Here is a 17,689-nt window from a genome sequence, read left to right on the forward strand (position 1 = left end):
ACGCACAACCACCCTCCAGCCTGGCAGGGCGGCCTCCGGCCTCGCACGCCGGGCCCGCGGCAAGCAGAGCTGCCTCTTAAAGGAAACCGCCTAGTGTCCCCACGGGGCCTAATCACCTGTTTAGCAGCTTTAGTTAGGGACCCCGGCTTTTTCCCAGCGAGGGAAGCCACTGATGTTCAACACCGAGGGAACGATGTCAAAGTTAGTTGGGATGTTTTTTTACAATCTACTAGAGAATCTTTTTTTTTTTCTTTTTCCATCCACTCTCTCACTCTTCCTTCCATTCTTCCTTCCTTCTTGCAATCTTGGAGTTGAAAGGAGCCTTAGAACGAGCCTTTAATGGCCTGTGGCCGACCCGCTACTGAGCCCTCTCCCCTCTCCTTCCATCAGATTCCAGACTGATGACCCCTCCCCTCGCACTGGGTTACAGCATGCATTCTAAAACACGCATTCCACATTGCCTCCTTAGCAGCCTCACCGCTTTTCTCCCTTCCTCCCGATTCGGGAAAACTTCTCTAATCCTGGCACCGGCCCCTGTTACTGACACAAATAAATGACTAGCACATACCCTGCCCCCCTTCCACACCAATATTTATATATTTATATATTTTATTAATTTATTATTTACTTATTTAGAGACAAGGTCTCACTGTCGCCCAGGCCGGAGTGCAGCAGTCTGATCAAGGCTCACAGCAGCCTCCAACTCCTGGGCTCAAGTGATCCTCCTGCCTGGGCCTCCCAAAGTTTTGGGATTACAGGCCTGAGCCACCATGACTGGCCTCCATATGTTTTTAGCACCGTAAACTTACTCTGTTACACTCCACCACCACTAAACTTTAAGCATGTCTACTCGCTAAAATGGACAGTCCAAAGCTGTTATATGATTGTGTCTATGAAAGCCTGGGGAATGAAGATGAAGTAGGGAAATAATGTGGAAACTTGAAAGGCTGTTCCATTGTCCTTTTCTTGATTTCTCCGTATTGGAACTAGCCTAGAATTGTCTTGTCTTCCCAAGAGAGAATCCATGAAACTGTTTCTTATTAAATGCATACTATGCTCCAGGTAAATCCTGGACTTGGAGAAAAATTAAACCAAATCTTTGCTTTTAAGGAGCTCAGAGGGTGGAGAAAGAGACTGCCATTTCATTCATTAAAGAAAGAGTGATTGGGTGGTTACTATGTCCAGACCCTGTTCTAGGTACTGAGGGCACTCCTGTGAACAAAATAGACACAACTCTTGCTTTCAAGGAGTTTTCATTCTTTTGGAGGAGGGAATGGATGATAAACAAGATAAATCAGTAAATAATGTGATATAAGAAATGGCAGTCAATGCTATGGGGAAACAAAGCCAAAAAGTGGGCAGCACCTACAGTGACGCTGGAATAAACACCTGAGTGAGGTGAGCAAGCTGGCCCGTGGTATCTGGGACTGGAAGGCTATGGGCTTTGGCTTCTGTTCTGAGGGAGATGGGAAGCATTAGAGTAAATAATCCCAATCCAATCAGAAAGCAGCTATACATGGGGACAAAAGATTCCTAGCTTTGGCTTACACTCAGAGTGAGACGGAAGCTATTGGAGTAAAGGTTTACAAGTCAATGTGACAAGTGTACAAAACAGGTTTGGAGACCATGGTGTGAGAACACAGAGGAACACTACTGACACTGCCTAGGAGATCTGGAAAGGCTTCACAAAGGGGCTGTTTGCATGGCCTTAGTGAATGCACTGGGAATGTTTGCCAACCAAAGGAGAGAGGGGGAAGGAAGAAAGTACTAGTCAAGAGGGGCTGACTGTGCAAGGCCTTTCTGGAAGCTCCGAAGAATTAAAAGACAATGGTAGCCTTTCTTCTCTAGAAGTTTTAAGTGTCTAAAAGTAAATTAATAAGAGAGGGCCTATAGAGCGTGTTTTCCTCCCTTCCAAAAGATTTTTTTCGACACACTCTCCTACTTGTTTTTAGTAATTAGCATCTGCTTTTTGGAAATTGGGCAGAAAGTTCAGTGAGCGATCGGGGACGTTATCTAGCTATAGCCATTGAAGGTGCAAAGAGAATGCCTCTTGCCCTCTGAAAGTTCCATGATTTTAGTCTATAAAACAAACTGACAGTAGACAGACTAATGGGAAAAAGGCACATGCGTATATTAACGTGTGTAAACAAGGGAGTCATACACAAAGTATGAGACTTAAAGAAGGGGCCAGATAATGAAGTTTTACACCACCCTGAGGTTACAGATAGAATAGGGGCTTGGGGCTTCTCGGGGAGAGATGGAGACACAGATTATGGGAAAGTGAAGGAGGAAAGCATGGCATAGAGCCTACCAAGTTTTACAGATAAAATCCTCCAGGGAGGAGCTCTCAGAAAGAATAAGACAGAAGCCTGTGGTAACAGTTTCCCTAGCAGACCTTTAAGGTGTCCAACTTTTAGTCCCTTTTTCCCAAAAGTTAATCTTTCCTAGATCCAGAGAAGGAGAGCCTCAGAGAAAGCTTGGATGTTTATTTCACCTATGTGGATTTTCTCTACAGATACAAATCTCCCCTATAAAAGACAGCTTTTCAGGGCTATTCTTATGCTGGCAGTCCCTCTGAATAGCCATCTCAAAATAGACCAAAGGAGTATATTGTGAATGGCATATTTTTGGTTTCCTTCATTGTAGTATCCCTTTTTTTTTTTTTTTTTTTGAGACAGAGTCTTGCTCTATCGCCAGGCTGGAGTGCAGTGATGCAATCTCAGTTCACTGCAACCTCCACCTCCAGGGTTCAATGGATTCACCTACCTCAGCCTCCTGAGTAGCTGGGACTACAGGCGCGCGCTGCCATGCCTAGCTGATTTTTGTATTTTTAATAGAGATGGGGTTTCACCATGTTGGCCAGGATGGTCTCGATCTCTTGACTTCGTGATCAGTCCGCCTCAGCCTCCCAAAGTGCTGGGATTTCAGGCATGAGCCACTGTGCCCGGCCTAGTATCCTTTTTTAGAATTGATAAATCTGGTATTTCTGCATCTGTGAAATTTTTCTAAGAAATCAATAAGACTGATTGATTGATTGATTGTCATTAAACTCAGTGAAAATGAAGCCAACATGGAGCCCAGATGGTGATGAGAGGTGGCTCCTAAGTACCTAAGAGGTGGCAGAGGAAGTGGTGGATATCTATAACTCAAGTGGGAAGCAATGCCAATGTCAGCGGTTAGCCCAGTGGTAGAAAAGATTGCACGACTATGGGAAAGAGAGAAAAAAGTTGAAGAATTGATGTGGCAGACATAAAAGTTGAGAATTTTACACTAAAACTTGATTGCTTTAGGGGTAAATTATACAGATCATGCTTCTGTCTTTCAACAATGTTATCTTGGATTTATATGAAAATTTTAGAATTCTTGGCACAAGCTTTCAAGAGCTGTTACTCAATTTTTGTTTTGAAGTGTTTTCAAATTTTCTATGCTCATATTTTACGCTGGTGAGCTCTTGTGTTTACCAAAAATGCATCCAGGCCTCTGGCTGAAAGATTCCAAAGGGATTTCTGGAACTATTGGTATGAGGAAATAAAAGCAAAACTGGAAGGAAAAGTTAGTTGACTTTTGTATCTACCTTACAATTTACTCTGAAATTACTTAACATTTAGTTATTTATTAGCATAATAATTCATAAGTATACCAATTTATTTTACTTTCAGCTTCACAGAAAAGACAAATATTTTTCACTGTTAAAAGATAACATTTTCAAAAAAAGATAAAATTATGATGCTTATACATATATAAAAATGAACATGTGTTAAAGATTTTATTCAACTGGTAAGGAGGAAAGTAGACACATGTTATTGCAAGTTCAAATAAGTAAAAAAAAAGCACACATTTACATGGAGTAAAGGATGTTGAAAGGGATGTACAAATGGAGGCAAAACTAACTTCTTTCACAGTGAGGGAGAGAGGTCAATCAAAACTCCTCCAGGCAGGACAGAATTAGCATGTTATTAGACAAGAATTATTTGCCATTGCTATCAGTTATCTACAGTTCACAGAACTGTAAAATAGCTTCGATAGAATGAGAATCAAATAATGCAGGAGGTGCCATCTAGAGTCTATGTAATGCATAATTTTCCATTGAAGCACAAATATTACCCCACATCACTTGGGAAACTCTATGTAAAATTTATGGAATAATATTTACCATAGAACATTTCAACCACATGTAAAAATTATAATAATGAATACCAATGTACAGCCTGCTTCAGTAATCAATGATATTTTGCCAATCTTGTTTTATCCACCTCCCCTACTTTTTTAATAAGCTGAAATATTTTAAAGACATACCCACATATCATACCATTTTAAATATCATACTCTTGTAAATACTAAAAATAAATTTTTTACATCACCACAATAACATTTTTCACACTTAAAAAATTAGCAACAGTTCCCCAGTATTATCTAGTACCCACTCTGTATTCAAAATTCCCTGATTATCTCAAAAAATTTCGTTTAAGTTCTTCAAATTAGGATCCACATACACTTCATACAGTGCATTTGGTTGCTGTGCGTAAGTGTCAAGAATAGCTTCTCTCTTTTTTAAATGCTATTAATTTGTCGGTATAACCAGGTCAATTTTGTTTAGCATTTACCATCTTCTGGATTTTTCTGATTGCTTCTTACTGGCATCATTACATTGTTTTTCTTTCCCCTGCATTTCTGGTAAGGAATAGTTAGATCTAGAGGACTGGTTAGATTTAGATTAAATCGTACTTTGGCAAGAATGTTTCATGAGGTGCATCACATGAAAAAGTATATAATATATATTTTATTCCCAGTGTAGATTCTCACAAAAGAGGAAAATGCTTTGAGAATGGACCATGCAATGCTTCCATGGTACATCTCAAAAGATATTCCCCTGATGCTAGTGGATGACCCAAGATCAATTAGCTCACTCTCTGATCTGCCTATCTCCAATGGGAATCTTATTGCCCTGGAAGGCAAATGTTTCCACAGCCTCAAAGTTTTTGAATTGTTCTTTTTCCCCCTCTAAATGCACAAAGAAATGAACAGCCCCCTGCAGTAATAACTATTTACTGCAACTGCTCTCAGACGTCTCCAAAACTGCTGCCCTTGCCAGTGACCTGGTAGCTATTGCACACACAGTGGCTAAGTGCTTTCTCACAAAAACAGTAATCCCTGGTACCCCCAAAGCCAAAAAGATCATGGAACTCAAGATGTATTAAAGACTTAAATGTAAAACCCAAAACCATAAAAATCCTAGAAGAAAGCCTAGGCAATAGCATTCAGGACATAGGCATGGGCAAAGACTTCATGACTAAAACACAAAAAGCAATGGCAACAAAAGCCAAAACTGACAAATAGGATCTAATTAAACTAAAAAGCTTCTGCACAGCAAAAGAAACTGTCATCAGAATGAACAGGCAACCTACAGAATGGGAGAAAATTTTTGCAATCTACCCATTTGACAAAGGTCTAATATCCAGAATCTTCAAGGAACTTAAACAAATTTACAAGAAAAACAAACAAACCCCATCAAAAAGTGGGCGAAGGATATGAACAGACGCTTCTCAAAAGAAAACATTTATGTGCCAACAAGCATATTTAGAAAAGCTCATCATCACTGATCAGTAGAGAAATGTAAATCAAACCCACAATAAAATACCAACTCACACCAGTCAGAATGGCGATTATTAAAAAGTCAGGAAAGAATAGATGCTGGTGAGGCTGTGGAGAAATAGGAATGCTTTTACACTGTTAGTGAGATTGCAGATTAGTTCAACCATTGTGGAAGACAGTGTAGTGATTCCTCAAGGATCTAGAACCAGAAATACCATTTGACCCAGCAATCTCATTACTGGGTGTATACCCAAAGGTATATAAATCATTCCACTCTAAAGACACATGCACACATATGTCTATTGCAGCACTATTTACAATAGCAAAGACTTGGAACCAACCCAAATGCCCATCAATGATAGACTGGATAAAGAAAATGTGATATATATATATATGTATATATATATATATATATATATACACACACACACACCATGGAATACTATGCAGCCATAAAAAAGAATGAGATCCTGTCCTTTGCAGGGACATGGATGAAGCTGGAAGCCATCATCCTCAGCAAACTAACACAGAAACAGAAAACTGAACACTGCATGTTCTCACTCATAAGTGGGAGTTGAACAATGAGAACACATAGACATGGAGAGGGGAACAACACACACTGGGGCCTTTTGGGGTTTGGGGGGCAAAGGGAAGGAGAGCATTAGGACAAATACCTAATGCATGTAGGGCTTAAAACCTAGATGACGGGTTGATAGGTACAGCAAACCACCATGGCACGTGTATACCCAGGTAACAAACCTGCACAATCCACGTATGTATCCCCGAACTTAAAGTAAAATAAGAAAGGAAAGGAAAGGAAAGGAAGAGGAGGAAAGGAAGGGAGGGAGGGAGGGAGGGAAAAGGAAAGGAAAGGAAGAAAGATCATGGAACTCAATGCAAAAGAAAGCAGAGCTTTAGACCTGAGAAAAACCTGTCCATAACTCTTGCGACTCCACGAGGAAGACAAAAGACCTTAAAGAGGAGGTGTGTGGCACCTTTTTCTGGGTTCTTCAAGGGGTCTCAGAGCGGTGAGAAATCTCTAGACTTCTTCATGTGGCAAAAGGAAGAAGGAGCCAAAGTGGAAATAAATGGAAAAACAAGACTTAGAGGAGTCAATTGGGAGAGATTTTAAGCTTTCCAAAGGCGAATGAAGTTTTGCATTTTTCTCATTAAAAAAACATGCCAACAAGAGAGGAAGCAAACAGAGGGACCAATCCCTCTGAGATTAACACCTTATTAAAAACTATTTCAGTTGACTGAAAAAACTTTCCAGGAACAGGGCCCAAAAGAGAAAAAGTAGAAATACCTTAAAAAAAAATCATAACTTGTTATCAGCTTTCAGTTAAGCTGGCTTCTGACCTTAGAGTTCTTTAAAAAAAAAAAAAAAAACTTTTCAAATCTCTTATCAGATTTCCGCCAGCACAACCAGCCAATATTCCTGGCTTTTGAACTTTTTTTTCTGTTAAACCAAAGGTATCTTTCCAAGTGACTCACTAAAATCAATAAGCCTTAACCAAGGTTGTTACTGAAACTAAGGACGCCCTAGGCAGCTCCAAAGAGCCGCAAAGCAGTTCTCACAAGATGCAGGACAACAACAAAGATGGCTCAAAGAAAGGAAAGTTTTACTAGCCTCAAACAGGGAATAACCCACATTTCTGTACAGCCATATTCTCTAGGCTCTCAGCTTCTCAGCTGACCATCTACCTACAAAGAGCCAAAAGCCTCATGTGCTCTCAGAGATGGAAGAAGACAGGCAATCAAAACCTGTCGTTGAAAGGGAAAAGGATCAGTAACAAAAGAGTACCCCCAAAAGTACCTTTTTAGAAGTATAACTTTCCAATGGTGTACTTATTCTTGTAGCGACTCAATCCAATAAGTCTCTTCATGAAAAGCCCAGGAGGTAATTTTCCAGATTTAGAATAAGCTTTCACCATATAAGCAAGAGATATTTCTTGGAGAGAGCATGGAAAAGGCAATCTCAATGATTATCCTCAAAAGAAAGAAAGAGAGAGAGAGAGAAAGAAAGAAAGAAAGAAAGAAAGAAAGAAAGAAAGAAAGAAAGAAAGAAAGAAAGAAAGAAAGAAAGAAAGAAAAAGGAAAGAAAGTTCACTCCTAAGAATAGGCTGAGATAGTAAAATACTTGTTGCCACAGATGGCTATGAATAGTGTTTGTTCTGCTGAAGTCTCAGGGAATAAAAAAACAAAAACAAAAACAAAACAAAACAAAACAAAAAAAACATAGCATTTGTGCATACAGGGCCAATATCCCACAAATCTGTGGATATTGTTAACAGACCTGTTAATCCATGACACTGGGTAGCTTCTCCTGGGATTGCACATTGCCAGGACTAATCAGACAACAATGCTGAGATGACAAAAGCCTCTTATGGATGGGACTTTTTATTAAGACAAACTCTCCTGAGAGCTTGACACGTTTGGAACAAAAAGTGTGCTGCTTAAAATTGTGTGTGTCTTGGGTTCCAGACTTTTCAGACAGGGCTACTGGATGTGACGTGAAAATCACACCCAGAATGACAGTGCTCCCACTTGGTCACAAGTCAAGCTCTCAAAAACATTAAAACAAGACAAGAGGAGAATCTCATTCAGTTTTTATTCATGGTTCTCATATTCTCTACCAGTGGGACAGAATCTATCTGATGGTATAACCCAAAACTTTCTTTCGTAAACTCTGAGTCCTTGGTGGCCCTAACTTTGTTGGGTTAATGTAGTTTTTCTTAATTATTACTACATAACATAGAACTCTTGGGTGAATTCCTTAGGGTGCAAACATGGTCTTTCTTACCCCTCTTCTGTAGCTGAAACCCTATTTCTCCTTAGTAATTCCAATCATGAAAAGTCTCTTCATGAAAAGCCCAGGAGGGGCTAGAATTTGACTAGTACCATAACTCCCCTTTTCTGAAGGTCAATTCAATAGTAAGAGAAGCTGTAAATGGCTATGTGACAGTTTCAGTTTCTAATTTATTACAACCGTAACTGTATTCTCTAATTAAATAATTCTCTTGGGCACTAGGACCTCTAAATTTTCTGAATCAAAGCTTTTTGATATAGTAAACAAAACTTAGTAAGTAGGTTATTAGATGTAATAATAAGAGACACATGGTCACTTTTATCTATTGTTTCCTGACCCTTGTCTTATGCAATAGTGTTTCTGCACCAAATATTGGCCATGTGTTTAAGGTATATCGATATCTAAAGCAAATTATAAATCTTACAGGACGTTTTATCTCAGGTGGCACCATAACTGAGTCTTAGGTTGGTTCTTTGCCAATCTTTAGTTGATTCTAAGTCAATCAACTGTATCTAGGTGGTAAGAAGCTGGCAAGCCCAGTGAATTCTGTTGGAATGAGCTCTTCGCTATGCCTACTATGCCATAAAATAAATTCTGCAGTCTGAGGCAATGATGTGTGGGATACTACAGTGATGACAACACATCAGTGATGACAAAACAGCATCTACCCACAATGGTGTTTCTGAAGCTACTTTGGTGAGGAAAGCCAATTTATATGTGAAATGTGTAACTTTTCTATGAGAACATATTACTGCCTCTCCCTGATGTAAGTGGTTCAGTGTAATCAACAGGTCAGCAGCTGAATTGTCTCCCCACGGAATGGTGCCATATTGGGCTCAGTTGGCTTACATTGATGTCAAATTGGGAAAGAACCAGTTCAGACTTAGTGAAGGGAAGTCAGGTTTTTGAGTCATGTATATAGCCCACATTTCTGCCATCATGTAATTGCCACTTTGTAATGGAACCCATTAAATTGCCAATAGGATGCCTGGCAATACAAAGGATCACACACAGGATGGGTTGTCTTATCCTCTTGATTACTGAGAGACTCCTCCGCAGTGGAGACCTTTAGTAACCTTTTGTCATCACCTTTCCATCAGAAATCCTTGCCTCCAAAAGGTATTTATATTTGAAGCCTTTGCCCATCTCAGGAGATACATCCACACGTTTCCATCCATCTGCCTGATTGCCAGATCTTTAATACTGCTGTTTCCAAGCCTGTTATCCCAACAACCCATTAGCCACTGTACATAAGACAGAGTAGATATGTATTTCAGGCCTTTTCTCCTACAACATGAAGCAGACAACCAGATGTACCTGAAGTTCTGCCCACTGGGAAAGTTTCCGTTTACCATCATCTTTCAGGGGTAACCTGAATGAACGCGTCATGAAGTAGTTGTTTACATCCAGTTTGTGCCTTTTTGGTGTAGGCCCGTTCATGAACTGGGCCATGCTTTTCCTCCTCTATTAACTAATTATAGGAATTCTCCATAAGACAATACCCGGGAGTTACGGGAGAGAAGGCAAAGCAGTAGGGTCAGGTACTGTGAAGATTTGGGCTGCATACTTATGAAATTTTTCTGTGCTTCCTTACCTGCTAGAGCTCCGCTTTGTATATATTCTTTCCATTTTACGACAAAATGCTGCTGCAAACATTCAATTTTAAGATTCATTAGATCAGGTAACAAACAATTGATGATGAACAATTCAGATTAGACATGCACTTGGTGTTCCACGGTCAGACCTCCAGTCTCTACCAGAGCCCAATAGCAAGCCAGGAGCTCTATTTGAATGAAGAAATGTGAGCAGAACAGGGCATGCCCTTACTAAAAAATCCTAGAAGTATGCACTGTGATTCTCCTAATGAGGCACCTCCGTCTGCCATAGTCATTTCCAACACCATTGGGTGGGTCATAAGACTCAAATGGAAGGGCCTTTGGTGCTACAGCTTGGACCTACTGCAAAGCCTTTTCTTATTTCATGCCCCATTCAACACTGACAGTCTGACAACTTGATGCCAAGTAGTTTGGAACAGCAGGCTCCAATGTGGTAATATGTTGCTTCTAAAATCCAAGGGGCCAATCAGATGTGCCTCTTTCCTCACTGACATGGCAGCACCTGAACTAATACGAGGTTCATTTCTGTCCTCTGGCACGTGCCAACTTACTAAAACACCTCATTTGTTGGCTATATCCTGCTCACCAGACCCAACTAACATATAATAATGTAACAGACCAGTGTGCTGAATAGTTTCCATTTTCACTCCACGTGCACCCACTATTCTTTCCCACAATTCTCTGTGTGCCGTAAAACTGACCTTCATTGATTTCCTCAGTGAGCTCCCTTGACCTCTGGCTTCAAATTGTGACATGGAAGCAAAACCAGAGATAAAATAATGACACAAATTTTTTTGGTGGTAAAATATATGTAACATGATATTTATTATTTTAATCACTTGTAAGTATACAATTAAGTTCAGTTTAACATATTCATTCCCAAATTATTCACTACTATCTGTACATACAACATTTTCATCATTCTCAACAAAAACTCTGTACCCATTAACCAATAATTCCCCTCCTCCTACTCCCGCAGCTTCTGGTAATCTCTATTCTACTTTCTGTCTTTATGAATTTGCCTATTATAGGTATCTCATGTACTAGAAGGCTAAAGTTTTCTAATAGAAAACTGAAGTAATATTTTTTACTTTTGCCTGGAACATTACTGATCCTTGTTTCATTTCTCAGAATCAAAGAAAGAGATTTTGAGCTATTTATGGCCTTTAATAATTGAGTAAGGTATAATACACCTGTGAACACAATTTAGAGCATATTTGTTTCTCTGTCTCTGCCTGGCTTCTTCAGAATTTGGAAACTAGTTGTGAGTATTCTTAACTTATGGCAATATAGTTGTTTGCATCAGTGCAATAAAAATCCATGGAATGGTTCCATATTTGTTTTTCTCTGCCTGACCTATTTTACTTAACATAATGTTTTCAAGGGCCATCCATGTTGTAGTATATATCAAATTACATCCCTTTTATGGCTGAATAATAGTTCATTTTATGTGTACACCACATTTTCTTGATCCTTTCATCTGTCCATGGATCCTTGGGTTGCTTCCTCTTTTGGTTATTGTGAATAGGGCTGTTATGAGCATTTGTATACAAATATGTTTTAGTCTTTACATTCAGTTTCTCTGGATATATACCCAGGAGTAGACTTTCTGGGTACTATAGTAGTTCTCTACTTAACTTTTTGAGGAACTGACACATTGTTTTCCATAGAGGCTTTAATTGGTACAATCTTTTCATCTTTGCCAACCAGCAGGTCATGGGTATAAACCAAAGGTCATGGGGAAGAGGTGGGGAAATTGGTGAATCGGATGTAGTGCTCAACATTCCCAAAGTCAAAATATGGTAGTTTTACTTAATTACAAAGCTGGCTTAGAGTTCATAACCAATGGGGCTTAGTGCTTTCACGGATTCTTTTAATAAATTCTGAATTTTGATGCCATAGGGGATGATAATTGTATGGAGAAACATGTGATAGAGACAGGAGACAGCCAAATGCCACCGAGGCCATTGTGCACAGGGGGCTTCCCCAAACGTGCCCATGGTGAAAAATTCTGTCCCTTAACACATGTGCATTAAGGAAAACAAGTAAATGTGGAGTGGCTCAGACCAGGAGTCTACTTGCACACTAGGAGAATGGGGTGGAGCCACCAGGATTTCACACCTTATGCAGGGGAGAGGAGCCTGGCCTCTTCAGCTCATCTGTGGTGTCCTGGTATTCAATCTGTGAGGTGGGAGCCTGTTGGCAGGATGCCCTTTTTTCACTGAGAGCTTTATTTTAATAAATTCCACTCTCCCTGGGGACAGTGGTTCACACCTGTAATCCCAACACTTTGGGAGGCCAAGGTGAGCAGATCACCTGAGGTCAGGAGTTCAAGACCACCCTGACCAACGTGGAGAAACCCTGTCTCTACTAAAAATACAAAATTAACTGGAGGTGGTGGTACATGCCTGTAATCCCAACAACTCGGGAGGCTGGGGCAAGAGACTTGCTTGAACCTGTGAGGCGGAGGTTGCAGTGAGCTGAGATTGTGCCATTGCACTCCAGCTTGGGCAACAAGAGTGAAACTCCATCTCAAAAAATCTAAATAAATAAATCAATCAATAAATAAATACCATCCTCCTCACCTTTCAATATGTCCACGTGCCTAATTTTTCCTGGTCGTGACACAAGAACCCAGATTTTAGCTTAACTAAAAAGCAAAAAATCTTGCATTATTTTCATGGCCCGTATGGGCACATGAGAAAAGCTGATTATATGCTATCAATCACAATGAAGTTGTTATGTTAAGTTATTGCAAACCATGGAGGTAACCAAATTTCTTTGTCAATCATGTTTCCAACTGTAACTACCCTGGACAGTTATTCACAGACAATTGTTGTCTTGTTTTGATTCTTTTCAAAAGTTGGTTTATAATCAGCTATAGGACTTTGACAGGTGCTCTCAAATGCAGGTTTCTGATAACTTCGGAGATTATGACATTGAAATAAAGGAAAAACGTGTAGGACTCATGAAGAGCTGAAATGTTCATGAATATCAAACAGAACAAGCATTAACAGAATGGACTGAACTAATAGCAAACTGAAGTAATGTTTTTTTACTTTTGCTTGGAACATTGCTGATCCTTATTTTGTTATTCAGAGTCAAAGAAACAGATTTTGAGCTATTTATGGCCTTTAATAATTGAGTAAGGTATATTCCTGAGAACAAAATTTGGAGCATATTTGTTTCTCTCTGCCTGGCTTCTCCAGAATTTGGAAACTAGTTGTGAGTATTCTTAACTTATGGCAATATAGTTGTTTGCATCAGTATAAAAAAAATTCATTTTCTTTTGCAACAGGAACAAATGGAGAAACTGATTTTTTTACCAAGGCTTTGACTGGAAGGGTATGCTTCCTTTTAAGGAGTCAAGCTCGACTTGCAGAGCCAATAAAAGCCCCTTGGGAAAATTGGACTTGTCTACACAGTCCCTGTACAGGGTTCCTAACCTGCAAATAAAGAATGAGTGAGAAAAGAATGTCACTTTCTGGCTGGGCATGGTGGCTCATGCTTGTAATCCCACCACTTTGGGAGGCCGAGGCAAGCAGATCACTTGAGACCAGGAGTTTGAGACTAGCCTGGCCAACATGGAGAAACTCTGTCTCTTCTAAAAAACACAAAAACTAGCTAGGCATGGTAGCACACACCTGCAGTCCCAGCTACTCAGGAGGCTGAGGCACGAGAATTGCTTGAACCCAGGAGGCAGAGGGTACAGTGAGCCAGGATCATGCCACAGCACTCCAGAGCAAGAGTCTGTCTCAATTTTAAAAAAAAAAAAAAAGGTGTCACTTTCTAACAGGCCCAGGAACTCCATATTCTTGGGACCTCAAGAAGAGAGAAGTTTACCCAACTCACAGGTACTTGAGCGTACAAACTCATGGCTGGGTTCAGCTTTAGAAAGTCCTATCTGAGATTCTTTGCAGAATAGAGTTCCATGAAAGCCAATTTTAAAAGCCTATGTAGAAATAATTATTCTTGCTGCACTTTATGCAAATAATCAGGCCAAGTATAAGATTAAAGTTTATTTTACAAACAACTCAGTCCCATTTTGTTTTTAACAAAAATGAGGGCCGGGCGCGGTGGCTCACTCCTGTAATCCCAGCACTTTGGGAGGCTGAGGTGGGCGGATCATGAGGTCAGGAGATCGAGACCACGGTGAAACCCCGTCTCTACCAAAAATACAAAAAATTAGCTGGGCGCAGTGGCGGATGCCTGTAGTCCCAGCTACTTGGGAGGCTGAGGCAGGAGAATGGCATGAACCTGGGAGGTGGAGTTTGCAATGAGCAGAGATCGCACCAATGCACTCCAGCCTGGGTGACAGAGTGAGACTCTGTCTCAAAAAAAAAAAAAAAAATTGAGGACTGGAGAGAAAGAAATTGTGTTTCAGGACTTATACATTTGTCATTAAATTCTGTACTCATTAGTTGTTATTAACTTTTTGCCTACATTTTAAACTAACCCTGCTTATTGCTGTGAACCAACCAGCAATCTACGACTGCAGCTCAGAAGGAACAAAAGGGATGGGTAATGTAAAAATCTGGATCAATATTCTAGTTCTGAGCAATTATCCTGCAAATCCTGCCAAGTGATGGGAATAAATAGGGTGCCCATAGTCCAGAGGTTTCCTTTTTGGGACAGTAAGACTAAGGGAACTAACCAAAGCCAAGCCCCATGCACCCAAATCATAGCAAGCATAATTATAGCTACCAGTTATCTGAGTGTGTCACAAGACATCCTTTTCTCTGCCTTATTGGAGGAGGACTCAATTCCACAGCTTTGCCTTAGCATTCGGCTTATGATAAAAAGTCCATGCAATCTCCTGAGACACATTTTTGTCCAAATTCAGTTCCAAGCTTAGAGTCAAAGCCTTAGGAAAGAAAACTGGATCATAGGGATCCAGAGGCAAACAATAAAGGAAGTTAAAAGGCATAGCACACGTGAGCTTGACTAATTCCTCCTGTTTCATGGATAAATGTCATGCTAGTATTCATGGCATAAATGAGGTCTAGGGAAATTGAACGCCACTGACAGCATGGGAGATAGGAAATACGTGGGTAAGAGCTTTCTGTGTTATAGACACTGCAAGATCATCTGAAACTTTATTTTGGAATCACCAAGCTAAAACAGCTTGTTTCAAAACTGAAGTGACAGAAAATCATTCAATCTGTTTTCCTTATCTAAAAAGAGAGGAATTGGACCAGACACTTTCTTAGGTATAAACGCTATAGTTCTAAAATATTCAAAAATATTCAACCTAAAATTTGCTTTTACTCCTGTAATATCTTACATGACAGTATTAATATGACTAATGTTATCTAGAAAGTATAAAAATCTTCTTTGTCATGAAAGAGCTTCTATATGGTATAAAAGTAAAACAAACCTAAATAGCCATATCTACTTGGCATGTAGCATCTAGAATTCACACTAAGAAAAGCCCTCTTCCCAAGTGATGCCCCACTCCCAGCAAGGATGACAGCAGCAGAGTGATAATTGAGAAAGGAATTTTATATGAGGGAAACTATTTTCTGTGTTACAGTTATAATTTAACATCAGATTAGGAATATGAAAAATGCCAGTTTGTCTGGTTTCAGAGAATAATGTTAACACATAATTACTCTGCTACATGAAAGTCATTTGTATAGATCATCATAGTCTGGGAATAGGAATAAGTATCTGAACGCAGAGTTTTTAAGAAGAATGAGGCACCCAGGCATCTGTAGTCTGTTTATTCAGTGGTAACCTACTTTTTTTAGGGTAGTGTAATAAAGGAGTTGGCTACCCAGTGTTGTAAATATCCAAAGGCCAATGCTAGCATGTGCTTACTTAATCTTGCCCTTTGAGTTAGTTCTGGACATCAGCTATACAAATTAACTTTCATCCTATTAGCCAAGTTCAAATAATACTTCAAAACAGTATTTGCTTTTTTGTACTACACAAAAATTTGGTATTTTCCTGATTTAAATGTTTCCAAAATGTATTTTTATACAACTTGCATAAACTATAATCAAAGAAATAAAACAAGGAAATAATTCTTTTTTTTTTTTTTTTTTGGTAGAGACGGGGTTTTGCCATGTTGCCCAGGCTGGTCTTGAACTCCTGAGCACAGGTGATCTACCTACCTCAGCCTCTCAAAGTGCTGGGATTATATACATGAGCCACCATGCCTGGCCAGAAATACTATTTTTAATACATCAGATTAGAATTGGTTAAATGAAGATTAAAGATCAGCATGATTGTTAAGAAGAACATTAGGAAACCAATACTTACACAGAACAATACACCACAGAGAGCGGGAGTATAGTTTGGCACGCCTGTCCAAATTGTTTGGCAATTCATATTCAAATGCTCTGGGGGAAAAGTGCATGCAATTTAATCCGAAGATTTATTTTGAGGAAATTATTGGACAAGAATATAAAGGATGACATACAAACATGCTCATTGCAGAAGTGGTAAACTCAGAGATTTCTCGCTAAATATTTAAAAGTTAAGGCCTAAAGTCTCTGTTGTGAAATCCCCCTAACTGAATGTAACAAGCAGGAGAGGGGGCATCCTCTTGCTACAGCTCCAGGAGAGCTGACCAAGCTGTGTCATTCACAAGAGGAGTAAGAGGATCATGGCCTAAGCCCAGGAGGACCATGGCTTGAGCCCAGGAGGTTGAGGCTGCAGTGAGCCAAGATCGCACCACTGCACTCCGGCCTGGGCAACAGAGTGAGACCCTGTCAAAAACAAAAAGAAAAAAGAAAACGAATCAACTCATTTCAGGTCTTTGGTTAAATATGCCTAGATTTGGGCCGGGCAGTGGCTCATGGCTATAGTCCTAGCACTTTGGGAGGCCAAGGCAGGTGAATCACCTGAGGTCGGGAGTTCAAGACCAGCCTGACCAACATGGAGAAATCCTGTCTGTACTAAAAATGCAAAATTAGCCAGGTGTGGTGGCACATGCCTGTAATCCGAGCTACTCTGGAGGCTGAGGCAGGAGAATTGCTTGAACCTGGGAGGCAGAGGTTGTGGTGAGTCGAGATCATGCCATTGCACTCCAGCCTGGGCAACAAGAGCGAAACTCCGTCTCAAACAAACAAACAAACAAACAAACAAAAAAATATATATATATACACACACACACATATATGTATATATACCTAGATTTTCTTTAGACAATTATATTCTTTTTTAAAAAAAAAATCTCCTAATTGTCTACATTTGCATTATGGTCAACTTACTATGTGCCTCGTTAGGCAGTGTGGAAGAAATACTGGTACCACCTGTATCTGTGGTTCCCTTGCTGGATGGGCAGCTAGACCATATTTCCCATTGCACCCTCCTCTTGCAGTTGGGTGGGACATCTGCCTGAATTCTGGCCAGTGAAATTTAAGCAGATGTGATATGTGATGTCAAGAGCCAATTAGGAAAACAGACATAAAGCATTGCTAGTAACAGAAAGTTAATGCAGATTATTGCTTGCACAGGTATTGGAAGGGCTGAGAAAGTAAAAGGAACAATAAAGTGATGAAATACAAAGATTAGTAATGTCAGAAAGCACCTACCACGTACATGATTGGAAGAATAATGGGAAGAGTTGGTGTCACCAGAGACCAGAAATGTAGAGGAGGTGCCACCTGGGCTGGTGCTTGGGGCCACAGAGGAAGAGCCCTTGAGCTGGTGCTGGATCCACTGA

The sequence above is a fragment of the Pongo abelii genome, chromosome 7 (assembly GCF_028885655.2).
Source record: "Pongo abelii isolate AG06213 chromosome 7, NHGRI_mPonAbe1-v2.0_pri, whole genome shotgun sequence".
Taxonomy (NCBI): Eukaryota; Metazoa; Chordata; class Mammalia; order Primates; family Hominidae; genus Pongo; species Pongo abelii.